Below are 21,466 nucleotides of genomic sequence, written 5' to 3' on the forward strand. Positions count from 1 at the left end.
TAGCAGAGAGCTGGCCTGGAAGAGGGGCAACCAGGACAGAATCCGGCACCCGGACCGGGACTAGAACCTGGTGTGCTGGCGCTGCAAGGTGGAGGATTAGCCTCGTTTTTAAAAAACATTTTTTGAATGTTCTGCATTTCATTAAAGTGCATCTAGATATGGATTTCTTTTCATTTATTTTATCTGGAACTCACTGTGACTCATATACCTAAGAAATCAAGATTTTCTTCAACTACACAAAATTTGCATGAATTTTGTCCTTCGTGCTTTTTTTACTCCCTATACTCTATGTTGATTAGAAATCTGTCTCATTCCTCTCTCTGTATTTCTCATGACTACTTTCATTTTATGTTACCCTCTAACTCTGTGTACTTCATTCTGAGTAATGTATTCAACTCTTGTTCCAAGTTTGTTATCAACATATATATCTAATCTTATATTTAAGTCTTGTATCAATTTATCCATTGTTGTTTTTCGTTTATATAAATTCTTATTCATTTGTTTTTATTCTATTCTGCTTGTGTTTTATGATACTGTTTTTCCCTTGGGTTTTCAATCCCATATTTTATTTTAAAGCATTTATATGTACTTCTGTTTTATATCATAATTTTAGCAGCTGACAATTCTTTCTTTTAACATTTATTTATTTACTTGAAAGGCAGTTACAGAGAAGCAGATACAGAGAGAAGTCTTCAATCTGCTGGTTCACTCCCCTGACCACAGCTGGGCCAATCCAAAGCCAGGAGCCAGGAGCTTCTTTCAGGTCTCCCACGTGGGTACAGGGGCCCAAGGACTTGGGCCATCTTCCACTGTTTTTCCAAACCACAGCAGAGAGCTGGATCAGAAGTGGAGCAGCCAGGACTCAAACCAGCACTCATATGGGATGCCAGTACTGCAGGTGGTGCCTTTACCCATATGTTACAGGACCGGCCCCATAGGTCTTCTCAATGTTGTGAATGTGTTATGTTAATTTCCTTCATAATTGCATTTTTGAAATTACTATACTTTTTCAATCTCAGGACTGCAGGTTAGGAAAGCAAATTCAGGACTGAGTGAAAAAAAATTTTTAAGAGAGAGCACATGTATGCTGTAAAAATGTAGACATTATCATAGTCTGATCTCACATTTAATTGTCTATCTTTGAAATAGTGTTGGGTTAAGACCAGCAAACATATTTTTGAGAGTCTAAGTATTTAGAAAATAAAAGGAAACATTAATTGGCACTGCCTCATAGTCATCTCCATTCAGTTCATAAAATAATCCTTAACTAAATGAGAAACCTCTCATATTATGGTGTTTAAGTAACACAGTATGTTGAGTATTTCTCTCTTATAAGCATACCACTCATAGCCAGAGTTGATTCATACTTTGCAAACCATAATTTCTTCCACAGGTAAGCAACCTAACTGATGCTGTGCAAACTGGATGGTGATGGCTGCTACACAGTGCATCCTTACAATATCATGCAAAGATATAGCATTGTGGGTTCATAACCTATTTGCCATGTAGGTTGTTCTGTTTCCCTCACATAATATATTATGATTAGCCAGTTTTTGAATCATTTAAAAATAGTATAATATTCTTTAAATTATAAAACTCAATGTCTCGCATTGTTGTGTAGTGAGTTAAGCCACTGCTTGAGACTACTCCACCAGCCCATACAGGCAATGGTTCGAATGCTCCACCTCTGATCCAGCTCCTTGCTGGTGCACCTGAGAAAATAGCAGAAAATGGCCCAAGTGCTTGGGTCCCTGCCACCTACATGGAAGACCTGGATGAAGCTCCAGGTTTTATATATATATGCGTATATATAAATTTATATATATATCTTATAAATATATAATATATTATTATTATATAAATATAATACTTTATCGTAATATCTGCCTCTCTATAAATTATATAATATATATAAAGCTAAAACTAGTGAGCCTTATTTTCCCTTCTCATTTGAGTTAAATTAGTTAATTTTGTACAGAAAATTATGACTTTGATTCTGATCAGATAAAATATAATTATTTTATCAGACAGTTCATTATTATATTTTAAATTGGCACATAAACTGTGAAGCCTCTGGACAACTAACAATTTAGGCCTTGAAACTGGGCATAAGTGGTCACCAATTTAACAAATTTAATTTAACATAACCTTTGGAATTACTGTTTGCAATTTCCTTTCACTGCTACATTTATCAGAAATTTTATTTGGGAGACAAATTAAAAGTCTGTATTTTAACACAAATCCTACTAACTTTATGATTATATGTTTTGCAGTACTTATGATCAAATTTTGTCACTACCTTTATGCTTCAGTTAGTGACTTTCAAGCTATTGGTCCAACTTTATTGGGAGTTAGGATTTCAATAAAGCTATATCCTGGTTACAATAAAAATGTAAATTTTAAAAATTTAAATATTAAAATGCAATATATGTAAAAATACCTTAGTCAAGACAAATTAGTACCAGTTAAATGAATTTTAGCCTAGATCAACTTTTTAACACAGTACTTGCAGTCCACAATTAAAAACTTCACAACTATTAGGGACATAGCAGAATTTCTGTGAAAATAATTAAACTCAAATTTCAAAAGTATAAATTACATCTGAACAAAAGATTTCATCTTTTCATATTCATAGAGAATTGTCACATCACTGCTGGATAATTGAAAGTCTGCCAGAAAACACACTTTCAGAAGATGACTCCATATAATCTGGCCATTCTGCAAAAGCTTCATATAGAAAAGTAGTCCAGAGATCATTTCAGAGGTTCATATGAAAAGCAATTGGTGCAGAGGAAATGGTAGGGCAAGAAAAGAGGTAATACAGAGGAAATGGTGAGTAGAAAGTTAACACAGAGCAACTTTGGCACAAAAATCCCATCTCCTCTTCCTAAACCATAGTCTTTGTTTATCCATTCTAAATAGGCATCTGTTGTCACTAATCTGCTAAAACAAGACTGCATCATACCATTTCTATGCTACGTCAAGAGGTGATCAGAGAGCTGTTCTTATGCAATTTACTAAACTTACTAACAGCTCTATGCACATGTGAAACTCGGTCTCTCCATGTGACCACATTCCCTCTTCCCTGCTCCTGAATATTCATTGAGCCCCACATTCAGAGTCAACTACCTATCTAGCACTAACATTTTAGTTCCTAACAATTATATACAAACTAAACTCTTGTTTAATTAAACTTGTTTAATATCATTAAACAAGTAAAAATAAAAGTCACCTTCACGGATCGCATATCTGACTCTCTCCTCATGTATCACAAAAGCCTGTCAACATCAATTCAAAAACATATTAAAAATTTATCTCCACTGCTGCCTCTCTAAGCCAACCCACTGCCAGCTACCCACCAGGCTAATTAAAAAACATCTTATAGTTTCATTGCTATGTTGTTGTCCATCCTGGACATCAGAAGCAAGAGTCTTTTAAAAACATAAATGAGATCAGGCCCTCTTTGACCATAACTCTTGTATATAAGTCTCAAAAGATGTCACATAATTTTACCCTAGTCCACATCTCCAATCATTCCTAGCATTCAACTCCTGAATTTCAGAATTTATTCACATGGGCTCTGTGTCTGCTTCTACACTGCAAAAAATCCAGTCCCCTTGCAGGACTTTGCATCTTCTCTTTGGAATTGTCTTCCCTCTTATCTTCCTATTTTTACCTATTTTGAATCCTTTGGAATACAGCCACAGACTCATATATTAATGAAATGCTCCCTAGTCATCTAAGTTACCATTCCAGTCACTCCCTAACATATTTACCAGTCTCATTCTCTCCACCATAATGTTCATTATCAACAATCACCTTCTATGTATTTATTAGTTTATTGTTTATCTTCTCAGTAGAGAATTTTCAATGAGTCCAGAAAGTTTGCCTATATCACTAATTCCCAGAAGAGCACCCATTAAAAAGGAAATATTCAAGAAATATTTGTGGCATAGGTAATAAATTAACAAATGAATAATGTTAAATATAGTGAATAATAGTATTAACAATGACAAGATTTGAGAGATTAAGTGACTAAGTTAAAATGAAGAGTGATGCCATTAATAATACAAAACCCATAGAGCAGGTGAAATTTAAAAGAAACATCTTGAATTCACAGAAATGAGATGCCAGAATATTTAAGTAGTGACCTTCAGTAGTTGTAGCTCAAAGAAGAGATTGGCACAAGAAATATGGAACTGGATTCACTTAAATGTTTATTGTAGATATACCTCAAGTGGATGAACTGATGAAAAGAAACAATACCCAAGAGAATGATATGACCTGAATGTCAAGAAATGGAAAATGCAAGGAGCCAGGAAAGAAAGGAAAAGTAGAAATCGAAAGATTAATTTTTTTTAATTCACATAAGCCAAGGATGTGGTGAGGAGAGCATCTCAGAGGAGCAAATAATCAAACATCAGAAGCCACAATAGTGAATGTTGAGCAGGATGGAAAGGAAAGCTTTTGAAATGGACTAGGAGTGAGAAATCTAAAGCCAGTTTGTAAACATTGAGGAGTGAGAGTAAAATGAAGTAGATGAGACAGCGAACATTGACCACTCTTCCCAAATTGAACATGGTTTAGTAGGAAAAATCTGAAATAATAATTTGATGTATTTTTAAGATAATAGGGAAAAAACATGTTTGTAAGTCAAGGAAAAGTGATCAGAGAAGTGGGAGATTCATGATGAAAGTCAGAGGTAAGTTAAGGTGTGACTGACCAATATGCGTATCAATATACTGATTATGAAGTTATGGAGGGTACATTGTGACTCTAGTGATGGCCTTTATCATTTGAACATCATGGAGATAGATAACATATATTACTGAAGTACTGAGGACCATGTTAGACAAGAACAGGTAACAGGGCACTTGTCGCAGTGGTTAGACGCTTCTTGGACCATCTGCATTACATATTGGCGTGTCTTGGTTTGAGTCCCAGCTTTTTTCTCATTTCAGCTTCTTGCTAATGCCAACATATTGGTAAACCAAAGGAAAGTTTTGGAAGTTAAGGAAGTCAAGAGATTATGAACCAAGAAGTTCATTTAGAAAATACTGAAATAAAAATGAAATTGACATATTAACAATTAGGAGGCAAAAGTAAAAAAGAAAGACAAATAATTCTTTTATTAAATTAGTTTTATGCAAATTTTATTTCTACATTTATTTTAATACAAACACACATAGTGATTTTAAATTCTTTGATTCTTTTTTATTAAAGATTTATTTATTTGTTTGAAAGTCAGATGGGGCCGGAGCCTTGGCACTAGTTTAATCCTCCTGCGGCGCCGACATCCCATATGGGCACCAGGTTCTAGTCCCGGTTGCTTTTCTTCCAGTACAGCTCTCTGCTAAGGCCTGGGAAAGCAGTGGAGGATGGCCCAAGTGCTTGGACCCCTGCACCCGCATGGGAGACCAGGAGGAGGCTCCTGGCTTTGGATAGGCACAGCTCCAGCCATTGCGGCTATTTTGGGAGTGAACCAACAGAAGGGAGACCTTTCTCTCTGTCTCTCTCTCTCTCTCACTGTCTGTAACTCTACCTGTCAAATAAATAAATAAAATCTTAAAAAAGGGAAAAAGAAAAAGAAAGAAAATCAGAGTTATACAGAGAGAGGTGAGGCAGAGAAAGAGAGAGAGAAGTCCTCCATCCGATGGTTCACTCCCCAACTGGCTGCAATGGCCAGAGCTGCACCGATCCAAAGCAGGAGCCAGGAGCTTCCTCAGGTTCTCCCATGCAGGTGCAGGGGCCCAAGGACCTGGCCATATTCTACTGCTCTCCCAGGCCACAGCAGAGAGCTGGATCAGAAGTAGAGCAGCCGGGCTTCGAACCAACGCCCATGTAGGATGCTGGCACCTCAGCCCAGGGTGTTAACCCACTGCGCCACAGCAACTGCCCCAAATTCTTTGAATTTTAACACCAGGTATTGAAAAGAAAAAATTGGAAATGTAAAATTAGATGTTTAACAAGTGTATCTTTTTTGATGTTACTAATGTGTTCAGAATAATTTTGTCTCATTGTCAATCAGAATTTTAGAAACGTAGTTTGAGTGGCTGACATTGTGGCACAGCAAGTAAAGCCAAACCTTGTAACTCTGCCATCCCATACTCAAGTGCTGATTCAAGTCCTGGCTACTCTGCTTCTGACTCCACTCCCTGCTAATGCACCTGGGAACAAAGCATATAATCACACTACTTCTTGTGTCCCTGTCACCAGTGTAGGAGACTCAGAGGGAGTTCTAGACTCCTGGCTTTGTCCTGCTCTAGCCCCAGCCATTACAGACATTTAGGGGATAAAAGATCTCTCTCTCTCTCTCTCTCTCTCTCTCTCTCTCTCTCTCTTTCTCTCTACCTATCTCTATGTCTATCTCTTTTCCCCCATCACTCTGCCATTCAAATAAATAAAAAAAACTTTTAAAATGTAATTTGAACTTACTATCAATATAAAAAATTGTGTTTTCATTAGCTTAAAATGAATGTTCAGCAACAGTCAATGAATCCCAGAATCCATATAATCCCTCAAATAAAGAGCAAATCTCCCCTGACCTAATTATGTAATGAGAAGGAATTTGCCTTTCTTTTATTCAAAACTGTTTATTTCATCAGAAGTCCCTAGATAGAAACAGATTTTGTAACTTTAAAAGGATACTCGTTTAATCAACTGATATTGTTTATCCTTTTGTTTGTTACAACAATTGTTACATTTTTAACACCAAAGAAAAATTCCTGAGCCTGTCCTTAAAATACTCTTTTTCTCATATTAAAAGAGAAAGGATGGGAGTCACTGATGTGGTGTAGTGGGCTAAGCCCCTGCTTGTGGCACCGACATCCCATATGGGCACCGGTTCTAGTCCAGCGGCTCCTCTTCCAATCCAACTCTGTTAATGGCCTGGGAAAGCAATAAAAATGGCCCAACTGTTTGGCACCTGCAACCACATGAGATACCTGGAAGAAGATCCTGGCTCTTGGCATTGGATAGGACCAGCTCTGGCCATTGCGGCCATTTGGGGAGTGAATCAACGATGAAAAACCTCTCTCTCTTTCTCTCTCTCTCTCTGTTTCTAACTCTACCTCTTAAATAAATAAATAAATATTTAAAAACTAATCCTTCAAAGCAGAAAGGATTATATCTATGCATAAGTTGAAACAATTTTTAGTCAGAAGAGAAACAGTGATAAACTCATGCCTCCATATATATAACAGCCTCACAAGGAGCAGCTCTTTAGTAGTTGGAGGATTTTTAAAAGTCAATTTGATAATGTTCAATTTACTTCCCTCAGTGCAATAGGCAACACCATCATTTGTGAATAGTAAATGGGTATGGATGAAAAAATTCCACTAGGTATGAAATCTCTTTGCCAACCTTTTCCATTAGATTTATCAACGTACAATACATTACAATCCAACTTGCACTGTTTAGCCTGTTAAAATAAATCCCCCCATATTTAAAGTATTTTGCTGTTCTTCAGTAATCAAGGAGCCTAATTTTTATAACTTAGATTTATTGATGAAACAACTAAAATCCTTTAAGAAGTATCTGAAAGAGAAAATACTGACAGTTGAGTGCTAAGATTCAGTAAATATCATTGGGTAAACTTATACATTCCTAACCCTTCTGTCCTTAAATGTCTCTACTTCTAATAGTGTGGAAACTTCCTTATTTGCATTGACTATTTTTTTAGACAGGAAAACTGTCTAGAAACTGTCAGTTTCCTGCAGTTTGGGGGACACCCTCAAATACTATAGACATTTTTTTAACCATGCTTGAAGTTTCAAGATTGCTTTTTTGGGCAGTTCCAAAATACCTATCACATTTCATATTGAAAGCTATTTACAAAATGGTAGTGCATTTTCCCAACACCCTTCAGAGGTCACTAAATGCATTTTATTTTCACTTTTAAACTGTGTCTACATTATGACAAGGCAATTCAACAAAAAGTGAAACATTCACCTAAAAATTATGGTTTTTTTTCTATGCCATAGTAAATACTTTCTTTGGAGGATTTTCTTATCCAACTTTAGTTTTGGAAATATTTATTTCTGGCAATAATAATCTTAACCTGTATGTGGTTAATCCAGAGAGAACATGGAGAACACAGAGAAATCTTAGCTCACAGAAACTTCCATTTTATTTGTTTCATGCTTTGTGTCATTCCATAGCAATATTAATTCCCAGTGCAATCCTGAACCCAAAGGGAAACCTGATGAAGTCTGAATTAGTCCCTTTAAGATTAAATATCATCTTCATTACTTGCATTACTCTCCTATCTGCTTCATTCATATCTTTTCCACCAGCATGAATGTATACATCTCAACATAAGCATTACAAAAAAATGGTCAGAAAAATTTGTTTTCTGAAGTATTTTAAATATTTCATGATTTTGTACTATATAATACTAATGGTATATACATCAAATATACTAAGTTATTAAAGAGTTTTTTCAACCATGTTTGTGAGCATATGTCTTCATACTGGTATGAATTGGACCCTCATTAAGGGATATAACCAATCCCATGTAAGGTTATCTGTGTTCTCTGTTCTTTGAAAGCTCTCTAGCAGAGCGACTAAGCATGTGAATATTGGAGCCATGTTGCCTGTGTCAGTCTGTAATATCTAAATATCTATGTGTTCTTGAATAAGTTATTTAATCTTATTCTATTCTCTTTTAGCATAATATTGGAAATGGTTATAGATCATATCCAATAATGTTAGTCTGAAGACAAAATAAGATAAAGTAAACATTTGTTTTTCTTATCAGAATCCCAGATTTCCAGCTCAAAGCCAGAACTCGGGCTTAGTCAATCTTGCCCAGTTGTCTGTAATTTCATGGCTGCTCCACATTGAAGAAAAGATTTTATTCAGAAGTGTCTGTATATAACAGAAAGTGGATATGTAAACTACTTCTATAGGTTTTCTTAAAAGCTCCCAAATGTCACCTACTAATATCTAGTCTGTGAAGGCTGCAGTAAATACTGTGGACTGGGTACCTAAATAGCCATCATTTATTTCTTGTAATTCTAGAGACTGAGAAATCCAGGATCAAGGTTCTGGTGGATTCAGTCTGGTGAGGGCCATTTCCTGGTTCATTTACAACTGGCATCTCCTTGTACACTCAGGTGGCAGACAGCAGAGAGAGCAAATTCTTTCTGGGTTCTCTGGACGGCTATAAGGCAGCAAATCTCAATATATTTTTATTACGGTAGAGCCTTGCACCTTCATCTGACCTTCATTATCTTCCAAAGGCCTCTAATGCCATCACAGTTAGAGGAAGGGTTTTAATAGATGAATTTGAGAAAAATACAAACATCAATCTATAGTAACAGACTCACAGAGTTACCAAGTTATTTTATTTCATTAATCTCCACCATATCAAAATATTCTTTTTTTTTTTTTTTGACAGGCAGAGTGGACAGTGAGAGAGAGAGACAGAGAGAAAGGTCTTCCTTTGCCGTTGGTTCACCCTCCAATGGTCACCGCGGCCAGCACGCTGTAGCCGGCGCACCGCGCTGATCCGATGGCAGGAGCCACGTGCTTATCCTGGTCTCCCAAGATTGGAATCTCAGTCTAAAAGTGCTTCCTCATTGAACATCACTACAAAAGTCACTGTTTAGGTAGAAAACAGTCTAAATGAAACAATAATGTTAACACAACAGTGAAGCTAATCTTTCAGGAGTTTTAAGGATAGTTGTGGCTTTGTTTCATGCTGTTTTGATAATTATAAATGTATATTTATAAAACATAAACATTGAAAATGCCCAAGAGTATCACATCCTCTGTTTTTATATAAAGGCACAATGTTAATTACATATCCTTATAAATTTCATTAGGATATTTTTTCAATGTATATTCAGAATAAAATGGCACAAGGATTTCTCCCCATTACTCTAATTTAGATCCTATCACTGCAGAGTGATCTTCATTTACTTCCACATCATAACACAGTGTTCATCAGTTTATTGACTTCTCTCATTATCTCATTAAAGCAGGCAAATTTTTTTTTTTTTGGACAGGCATAGTGGACAGGCATAGTGGACAGTGAGAGAAAGGTCTTCCTTTGCCGTTGGTTTACCCTCCAATGGCCGCCGCGGCCGGCATGCTGCGGCCGGCGCACCACGCTGATCCAATGGCAGGAGCCACGTGCTTCTCCTGGTCTCCCATGGGGTGCAGGGCCCAAGGACCTGGGCCATCCTCCACTGCACTCCCGGGCCACAGCAGAGAGCTGGCCTGGAAGAGGGGCAACCGGGACAGAATCCAGCACCCCGACCTGGACTAGAACCCCGTGTGCCGGCGCCGCAAGGTGGAGGATTAGCCTAGTGAGCCGCGGCACCGGCCAAAGCAGGCAAAATTTTAAGATGACCCACAGGATCTCCACTCCCTAGTACTATACCTAGAATAATCCCCTCTTCTTTTTAACAAAGATTTATTTATTTATTTTTTTGAAATACAAGTTACAGGGAGAGGGAGAGACAGAGAGAAAAATAGATCCTTCACCCACTGTTTTGCTCCCTAAGTGAGAGCAATGTACAGGGCTGGCCCTCGTACATAAGTATCAAGGGCCTGAGGATGTGGACCTCGTCCCTCTGCTTTCCCAGGCCCATTAGCAGGCACTTGAACGGGAAATACAGTCGCGGGGACTCGAGCTGGTCCTCACATGGGATGCTGGTGTCTCGGGAAGCAGCATATCCTGTTCTCCACTTGCTTCTCATCAACAGAATATGGCTCAACTCCACGATTAGGTTACGATTTGCTTATAAGACTAAACACGTAGGCCGGCGCCGCGGCTCACTAGGCTAATCCTCTGCCTTGAGGCGCCAGCACACGGGGTTCTAGTCCCGGTCGGGGCGCCGGATTCTGTCCTGGTTGCCCCTCTTCCAGGCCAGCTCTCTGCTGTGGCCAGGGAGTGCAGTGGAGGATGGTCCAAGTGCTTGGGCCCTGCACCCCATGGGAGACCAGGAGAAGCACCTGGCTCCTGCCTTCGGATCAGCGCAGTGCGCCGGCCGCAGCGCGCCATCCACAGCGGCCATTGGAGGGTGAACCAGCAGCAAGAGGAAGATCTTTCTCTCTCTCTCTCTCTCACTGTCCACTCTGCCTGTCAAAAAAAAAAAAAAAAAAAGACTAAACAAGTTTAAAAATTGTTTAGAAGGCTATCTTGTTAGCACAGGAAAGAGGGACTGTCCTTTTTAAGCCTGTTAAATTCTTAAGGCCAAGTGGCAAGGAGCTGCAAGCAACCTAATGTACCTAAAGACAGCCTCCACTGGGAGCCAGCAAGAAGCCAAGGGCCCCAGTCACTGAGCTACAGGGATATTAATTCTCCTCACATTGACAATGAGTTTGGAAATGAAATCTTCCCCGGTAAAGACTCCAGATGAGAGTACAGTCCTGATTAATAATTTACTCTAGCCCTGTGAAGTCCTTTACAGAGGGCTCAAGCAAACCATGCCCAGAATCTCAGCCCACAGAATTCAAGTGATAATAAATACGTATTCCTTTAACTTCTTTTAAGCTACTATGTTTGCTGATGCTAACAGAAAGCTATTACACTCATTTTTCCATGTCACATTTTGAAAAATCAGGAAATTACTAGAGGAAGCCATCTGATCGTTTCAGTTACACTAAACCTCCATAGTTTGATTTCCCCTCTTTTGTTAAATTTCTACTGAATCTAGGAGTTTAGAGTCTCCTCTCTTTCTCTGCAGCTATCCCTTTGTGGGAGTGTGAACAGCGATTTAGGAAATGAAAATAGAACATCGCATTCCATGTCCCAAGCTTCTGCTACCTATCATTTCCCCATCTCAGCTGTATCAAGTTGGAAGTAATTTTAGTAAAAGGTTGACAATAGGAAACAGTTTGATCATGTCAAAGAACAAGAAGCTTATCAATGTGAAATGCTCTAGCTTCTTCAAACTAAAATTTCAGCTGTTTCTCCATAACTCTTTTTAATAATTTCCTACATTAAGTTGGTTTCATCTTATAGCAAATCAAGGAATAACAACATCTAGCCATGAGATCTCTCTCCCCACCCCACTCTCTACCTCTCTCTTGTTTGCACGTGAAAGTGCCAGCAGATATCTCTTGTTGTCTTATTGATCTCAACTAAGTGACACATGTGTCATGTCTCCTAAAATGATCATTCACAAGGCTTTGCCAATTCCACATCAAGAGAAGGATCATCAGTGGAAATATATAGAAATAAAGTTTAGGAAGAGATACTTGAATAAGTGTGATATGTTTGGACACTAAAAGCCAAGCAAGAAATAATCAGGAAAAAATTGGCAGCAGAAACAGAAAGCAAAGGATTAGATATGTGAAAGATGATCAAGCAAGAATTAGGATAATTGTAGTCTGGGTAAAGAGAGTGTGAGGGGAGGCAAGTGATTTGCTGAACTATTTAGATGATAAAATTACAAGGACTTTTTATCCACTATAAAATATTCATGCCCCCCAAATATCATACAATCCAACTTTCTGCAACTGGCTCACTTACAAAATTGAAATACTTTCAAAGATAATCTATGAAATCTTGAAGTACACATTATTCATGATAAAGGTCACAAATGAGTTAATTTCTTCTACCTAATCTGAACATTTCAGACTTGAGAGCAACTAAAAAGTGACCAGCACACTAATTGCAAATACCAGAGATAATTGATTCAAAATATGGGAGCCACTTAAGCATGAACAGACTTCATTTCAAGATAGAAAACCAAAAGTAGCAAATGTTAAAGTAAATTGCACTCTTATGAAAGTTCTGTTATATGATTTTAAACTGTCCATTCCTTTAGAAAAACCTTCAGCTGGCTTTGTGAAAAGATTCATATCCTTTAAAAATATACTGTACATATTTAAACTATTGTATACGTGAATAATTTTGTAAAGTTCAAAATAATTATATGCCTTCCTACAATTAAAAGTGTTAAATTTAAAAAGACAATTAAAGCTAGAGTAAAATGATCTGTGTTAAAATACTAAAATTGACATTACTTTAATTATTAGCACAATCCATTTTTAATCTATGACATTTATAAAGCAAGAGATTTTAGCTATCCAGTCTTATTAGCATAATAATCATTGCACTTTACATGGCTTTAACAATAAATTACTTCCGTTATATTTAAGTTTTACTCAGACAAACAGAATCAAATCTGTATTGAACTTAAAGGTTAAAGCCCCTTCATTAAATCTGTGATTGTTTTTCATAAGCCAGATTCACCAATTGGATACCTCTTGACTTTGTAGCGTTGATTCTAATAATTTTCTAGTAATGAACCCCAATCTGACATGAGATAATGCCTTTGAGCATTTTTACTTGTAAGAAATTTCAACCTTTCACCCTTTTCACTTTATTTGCATAATTACTTGCACAGATCTTCCTATATTGGGGATGTCTGTGCTTTTCTGAATTCAACTTCAATTTTATTGTCTCGCAAGCATCTCTTTCTCGATTTCCATTTTCTCAACATTTTTTCCTTTGCCTCACAGCCCTAACATTTCTTGCCGGTGGTTGGCTTTCTTGCTCCCACTTATTTGGTCATTACTAAGAAGAGACTGCTGATGGTTTTGATGGCCTTTCTGAAGTACATGAGCAAATCTCTATTCAATCCTTATGTTTAGGCCACTCAATCCATGATAAACACTATAGAATTAGTTTAAAGAGAAGTTTCTGCAGTTCACTCAATCCTACTCTCCATGGGTTCTAGCTACAATCTGGGGAATGATGCATGAAACCTACTTGTGTTCCCCATGTTATACTTTCAGTTACACAAAAAAAATTTACTTGAGATAACTATTTTAAGCAACATACGCATTCTCAAACTGCAAATTATTTGGGATATATACTACGTACTCATCTTTTTCCTTTTTTTAGGTACCCATGGCTTGATTTCTTCGAATCACCTTACTTCACTCATGGGCCAACTGGTAGTGTTATCTCCCTGTAGCTGTTGCCTCTCTTTATTTTATTTTATTTTTTTTTTTGAAGTATATGTTACCTTGCTTTCCCCAGTAATTAATTTTCTTTGTCTCACACATAGAATTTATCGTATTTATCTTTTCCTAATGTAATTAAACTTTGATTCCTTTCTTCAGTCATGGGATTTGAACAGCACAGCATCCTCTGTAGTGCTTCCCTGAAACGCGCCTCTTCTTCTGACTGCTTTTGTGTCCTCAGGCCTAGAACATCATGGTCCCAAACAGTTCCACTGCTCCCTGATCTCTCTGCTCCTGGTGAAATGTGAATCCAATACACCAGTGCTCTCACAGGTTATGTTTTCTTCACTCATACTGTCTCAAGAAACATTTACAGTGAGCTGAGGTTGCATGTATTTTAGAGCTTATTTAGAAATGTATGAAACTAATTATATTTTCCTATTCACTTAAATTCTGTTCCAGATCTTTATGTGCTGAAAATTATAATCTGTTTTCTTCATATAGATTTTTAAAAAATGATGAAAAACCCATTAATTGATTTCCCAGTAAATGTATAGTAAAATGGAAACTCCATGCATAATTGTCCTCTGCTTCCGTCTCCAGCATCACTCTTTTTTTTTTTTTTTTTTTTTTTTGACAGGCAGTGTTAGAGTTAGACAGTGAGAGAGAGAGAGACAGAGAGAAAGGTCATCCTTTTTCTGTTGATTCACCCCCAAGTGGCCTCTACGGCCAGCACGTTGCAACCAGCATGCTGCGCTGATCCGAAGCCAGGAGCCAGGTGCAGGGCCCAAAGACCTGGGCCATCCTCCATGTACTCCCGGGCCATAGCAGAGAGCTGGACTGGAAGAGGGGCAACTGGGATAGAATCCGGTGTCCCAACCAGGACTAGAACCCGGTGTGCCGGCTCTGCAGGCGGAGGATTAGCCTAGTGAGCCGGGGCACCGGCCACAGTATCACTTCTTAACATCTGCCCCACCCTCTGTAGTGCAGCCTGAAGAGGTCCTAGGAATCATGTACAGATTATCTGCCCTTCCTAGAATGTTTCCTCAGGATTTGGGTCTATCACTCTTGGTTACCTGTTTTTCAGCTTAAATATAACCTCTCAAGAAAATTTTTTTGACTGATGTTAAAAATATAACCATACTTAACACATCAACTTTTTATTTACTCTACAGAACTTAGAATTGCAATTATATTCCATACTTGCTTGTTTATTTTCCATTATTTTCTGCCAATAGGATATAACCTCTACAAAAGCAGGGACCACCGTTTTTGTTTATTGTTGTATCCGGGCATCTGGCACAATATCTAGTCCACATTAGAAACTCTTTAAATGTTTGCTAAATCACAAATGGACACATTGCATAAACCATAATGTAAGGAATTAATTTATATTTGTGAGTTGATTATTGTAAACCTTATTTCCCAAAAATAAACAATGTAGAAATCTTCAAGCAATGAGAATCTACAAAATCTACCTGAAATTAGCAGACATTTCATCCCTCAGAAAACTCTAAATATCTATCTTTTCACATGCTACAAAATCTGAATTTCCAAATTTTCCAAAATATCTTACTTATTTTCTTTTCTTAATGTCTTTTAAACCTAAATTATATAGGGATAATACAAATCAAAGTACCTGGTGTTTCCAGACAATTGAAAAAGGCAATTTTATAGGCAGTAAACTCCTTCATGAGACTATGTGCTCCTTGAGGGCGTGTCTAACAAAATCACTGAAGCCCTGATAGTGCCTATAAAATGTCTTCTTAGAATACACAGGGAGAGTTTGAAGATAGATGATAAACAGTTACACTAATTCACTATGGGGTCCAAATTATTTATAAGAGCCAGAATTAACAAAATAATTGTAGATTTTTTATGTCTTTTTCATTGCAAAAAAAATGGAATCCATATTAAGAACACAGTTGCTCAGTGTTTCAAGAATAATGAGTGCCAATGCATCTCAGGTAAGCGCTCTGCAAGGCACAGTCATGCTTTTGTCTCAGGAAACTATTTAAAGCAGTAATGTGCAGTGCACTCAATGGCCTGATAATGTCTTAAGGGAAGACTTGTCTAAAGTTTTCACTTAGTGGTTACAAATGATCCAGAAACCAGAGGAAATCAAGTCTACTAGGAGGCAAATATGCTAAGAGATTCTGGGACACTTTACATGACATCAGGCGATTTAAATGAGAGACAAGTAAAACCTAGAAAGAACAGGGAGCTGAGTAACATTTTACATATCAACGTTAAAGTAAATATCATGCCAGCCTAATTTAGAATAAATAATTCCTTGAATTTTGATGTAGAAAGATCCAAAATGTAAAACCCTTTTCCCATAAACTTTTATGAGAATTTCCATTAAACCTTTGGTTAACATTCTGTGGATTTTCTATATTTAGGGCATTTGGGTGTACTTACTGAAGGTATGTGGGCCTCCAGGAATCTTTTCCCATAGGAGGTAAGTTCAGGAAAAAAGACCTTTTAGTTAGGGCACCATGATGCCTGCCTAAAAGACAATTCTCAAAGTGATTCTTTTTGAAGCGAACCAAGAAATCAATAAGCGATATTTAGTCAACAATGCCCTCCTTAAATCAGAGCATTCTGAAAGATCTGTCCAGAGCAAAAGGTGGATCCAAGTAGTAATGGCAGTCAGGAAGTAGTCAGAAAGGCTATCATCATCAAGACGATTACTGCCCTCAGACAAGCACATCCCCCTTCTGACGGGGCAACATTTCTCCAGCGGCCCCTTTCACTTGGTGTTCTCTGTTCCGCCCCAGAACTTGCTAATGACCTTGAATCTGCCAGTTGCACAAATCTAGACCCTAAGTGTCACAAGCCTGAGATAGGGTTGCCCCTGCAGAAACTTGTCAGAACTCACATGGAACAAGTGGCTGCAAAGGCACCTTAAATATATCTGTTCAGGAGACAGATGTGGCCCAGAGGATCCACAGCATTACACAATGGTAACCAATACACCCTCTCAGTAAACTGTGGATTCTGATCAACTTAGATTCCAAAAATCGCTTTTCAATATACTTATTTTTGTGCATGTATATCAGCCCTGTTAAGACTTCCTTTTGTGTCATTGTTATCCTGTTAAAAAAATCAGTCTCTTTCAATCCAGAAATAAAAGTACTTCTCATAGGTAGATATATAATTTTCTTTAACAGTCAAATATAACCCGATTCCTCACATACACAGATGCACACATGCACACAAAGATAACTGTCAGATGAAATCAAACACAGCCAAATGCAATCTGAAAAGAATATATATAGCTGTAGAGCATTTGTATGCATAGGTCCATTTCCACTTTTTCTTCAGAAATAATAGTCATTGCATCAACAAATTAAGGGAGAAAATCTATAAATCCATGTGCCCTGTTAATAGATCCTGAATATTCATTTGATAGATTTCAGCAGGAACATCTGGTTAAAATTCCTTTTACAATGGGAACTGAGAAAAATCTAGATCAATACAGTTATTTATTTGTCAGGTATAATACCAAATATACAAAATGTTAAAGCACTGAAATAATTTCAATAAAACCCCAAGCTACCTGGGGTTCTTGTTCAGCAATTATTAGTTAGCATCATCTAAAAAAATAGACTGTCACATTTTGCTGATGATATGCTTGCATAGCTTGTCAAGATCAGATATGCTAATTTTAAAGCACATGCATGCATCTATATGTATATTGTGTATATGTGTTCATGTGAGTATGTGTGTTCATGTGTATGTGTGTTCATGTGTTCACAAGTTTTCAGAAAGATCATGAAAATGCATATAACCTTTTAATTCCATTTTTCCACAAAATTTTCACCATCCTGGCATGTGTATGTGTGTGTGAGTGTATTCAGTAGTTTTCATCTACTCTTACAAAATGTTCCCAGAAATTAAAAATTAGAAAATAGGTCCTGTTTGCAATATTAGCACCATTTGAAACATTATTATAGGAGGAAAAGCTAAAATAAAATTCAGAAGAAGACAAAGAGAATCAGTAAGGAGAAAACTGATGTATAATCAAAAGAAATAAAATATGAACTATTCCTGAACACAAAGATTATACTATATCCTAGGATCACAAAGCATACATTTATATAATATAAGAACATTAAATTTGTAGAATTTATTTAGTTGCAATTCTAAAACTACAATTGTTCTTAAAGCTTAATGAAGCATTCTTAAAGTACAAATGAAAGAATAGGTTTTATGTTATAGGAAGCAAAGCATGGAAAGGAACAGTGACTGTACAGGTCAGGCACTGACCACACGAAGTATCAGAAAGTGACTCAGCCATTGCTGATAGGCAGAGTAACGGCCCTCGATGCAGCTGTGAATTCCAACTCTGATCAATACAGTCTGTGAATATGGCAAAGGAGACTCTGAAAGTATGATTGACAAAATATCCTGCAATACCAAAAGTGAGTCAAAACTAATTGCACCTTTAAGAAGCACAGAAACTTTCAAGCTGCGGAAAACCATAGAGAGGTTGAAGTGTGCGAATAATCTGACTCACTTGCATAGACTTAGGAAATAGAGGAAGGGGTTTATGAGCCAAGGAATATGAGCAGCTTTTTGAAGATATAAAAGATAAACATGAATTTTCTTCTAAACCCTCCAGAAATGAACACAATCTTGCCAACACCTTGGTCTTATCCTAATGAGACCAATATCAGATTTTGCCCTACAAACCATAATAAATGTGTATTTTTTAATTCACTAAGTCTGTGGTAACTTGTTACAGCAGCAATAGAAAGTTTATGCACTGTTATAATCAATTAAGTGTGACACTGAAGAAGGAATAGCATGCAGGTTAGTGGCACATAGGATAATTAGAAATAGAGCCCAGTCTACATAAAAATTGAGTATTTGTCAAAGTGGCCATTAGATTCATTGCTAAAGGGGAAATGAGGAATAGATTATGTAATTAAGCTGGCACAAATTCTACCTAGAAAAGAAAACAAAACTGAGTCCTTAACTTAGACCATGAATAAAGAAAACTCCTGAGGGATATCAGCTGAAATGGAAATATATTACAAAAAAAACCTAGGATATTATAAATGTATCAAATATTATAAATACATGGTAGATTGTTGACATGGCTGTGGGGAGAGATGGCATAAGTGAGAGGGAAGCAGATGGGAGCCAATGAAAAGAGGAAAATAAATAAAGATATCTGAAAAGTGTGACAGGGGCACTGGCATTATTCTGCAATGGGCCAAGCTGCCCCTAAGGGCACTACAGACCCAGCTGCTCCACTTCCAGTCCAGCTCCCTGCTAATGCAGCTGTGCAAGCAGTGGAGGATAGTCCAACTCTATGGGCCTGCCACCAACATGGAAGACCCAGTGAAGTTCCAAGCTTCTGGCCTAGTCCAGACCCGGCTGCTGCAACAATCTGGGGAGTAGACGAGTGGATGGAAAATTCTCTCTCTCTCCCTCTCTCTCTCCCTCTCTTTCTATAACTCTGTTTTTCAAATAAGTAAATAAATCTTTAAAATAAAATAAAAAGTATATATGACATACATCACCTATATGTATAGTTATACATGACTTTATGTAAATTTCTGTATAATAATTCTTTGCATACATGAGTCCTTTTCCTATAATTTGGTCTATTTCAAAGTTCTGTAATATTTTAGTGATAAAAGAAGAATATTTGAGCTTCCATGTTTATTACTGTGAATTAGTAACTTACTAATTGTATAGAGCACAAGCTATAGACACAGACTTCTTGATGGTCTCAAAACGTCCACTGGTTATTCAGGATTTGACTTTTGACTTTCATTGAAAGCTCTCACTTTCTAGGAATATCTCTGATGCCTGTTTTGTCTGCCTGCTTCTGTTTCCTGCTGATGGCTCTCAAGCTGAAATTATCTTCTCCTTGCATTCAAAATTGAACAATCCAGTTATCTTTTTTCTTCTTATTATTTATCTGTCTTAAACCCAATGAGAGGATTTTCCTTCCCTGTGGGACTTACTTCTCACTCTTTGTAAAACTGAAAGTAACTTTATTATAGAATTGAATTCAAATCAAAAACAGGTCTGAATCCCATTTAAAAGACGGTTTTGCAACAGAAGAATTTAAAGTTTTTCTTGTGAAATAGCATCACTGTAAGATAGGGAATAGGGTCCCCAAGGAAAGCACACAGTGAGTCTCAGAGGTGCTCTCCTAAATGTTGCTAATAAGAAGCACGGGATATCCAGGGAATGGAAAGGCAGATGCCAGGAGAAAGTGCTCCAGTGGTTTTCCCAATGACAGTGCTCTGTAAAACAGCAGAATGAGAGATAACACACCATGGAGAGATTGTGAGAAGAAATATTGAAATGAAAAGTAGGAGTAGACATGAAAGAAGAAAACATGATCATGTAAAATAATGCCTTGCACAATTTTTCAAAAAATTATTTATTTGAGAGTCAAAGAAACAGAGGTAGAAAGACAGACAGAGCTCCCTTGTGCTGACTCCCTCCCAAAATATATTCACTAAGCAGAAGCCAGGGCTGGGAACTCAACCTCGATTACCATGTGGGTGCCAGGAAGCAATTCCTTGAGTCACGGCAGCCTCCTCGGGGTCTGCAATAGCAGAAAGCTACAGTTCAGGAGTCATAGCCAATATCCTACTATGAGTTGGAGGTGCCCCAGCTGTAATCTTAACTGCTAAACCAAATGCCTGCCCCTCCTACAATTTTACATGAAATAGGGTAATTTGTAATCCATAACCTGGTTCACGACATACTATTTAATAAGTCCACATCATGAAGATGAATTTTGAAAATCAGAACTCTCTATGAGCAGACCAGGGATAATCTGGGTTAGGTCTCTCTCCATCCATGCATTTCGAGTGGCCTTCCTATCATGTCCAGGAGGACAGTGTACCTCTGAGAAGTGGCTTTATCAGGCATCATGATTGGGAAGCTTCCTGTAACTTCATCCCCTGCTGACCCAGTGGTACACAGGGTATTTCATCTGGTTATTAATCAGAGGATGTGGGGAGCAACTCGGACTAGACTAAGTTACTGGAATTAAGACTTATTCTATGCATCTGCTCTCCCACAATATGGCGCTGGGAGAGGAGGAAACAGCTTCTACGCAGCTGCCTCTTGCCAACTTGAGTGATGACCTCCAGGAGCTGATCCTGCTCCTGATTGGAGGAGAGCAGCGTACTCGGCGTGTGGGCAGCTGAGTTGGGATTGGCGGAAGAGGACTATAAAGGAGGAGAGAGACAACATGCACCAGGAACATCTAAAGGGAACATCTATCTGAAGGAACACCTGTGCAGCCCCCGAGAGAGCCGGCCGGCGGTGTGCCGCTCCCCGACGGAAGTGGGGAAAGTGGCTAGGGGGAACCGCCCTTCCACGGAGGTGGAAGGGACAGTAGCCAACCCGGGAAGAACCAGCAGCAAACCCGGGAAGGGCCGAGCAGACGAAAGAACAGCGCAGGGTCCTGTGTCGTTCCTCCACGGAGACGGGGAGCGACAGAGGATCTCTGATATAAGCCAGTGGCTGAAATAGGAGGTAGCAAGGAGATGGTTGACAT

The sequence above is a fragment of the Oryctolagus cuniculus genome, chromosome 8 (assembly GCF_964237555.1).
Source record: "Oryctolagus cuniculus chromosome 8, mOryCun1.1, whole genome shotgun sequence".
Taxonomy (NCBI): Eukaryota; Metazoa; Chordata; class Mammalia; order Lagomorpha; family Leporidae; genus Oryctolagus; species Oryctolagus cuniculus.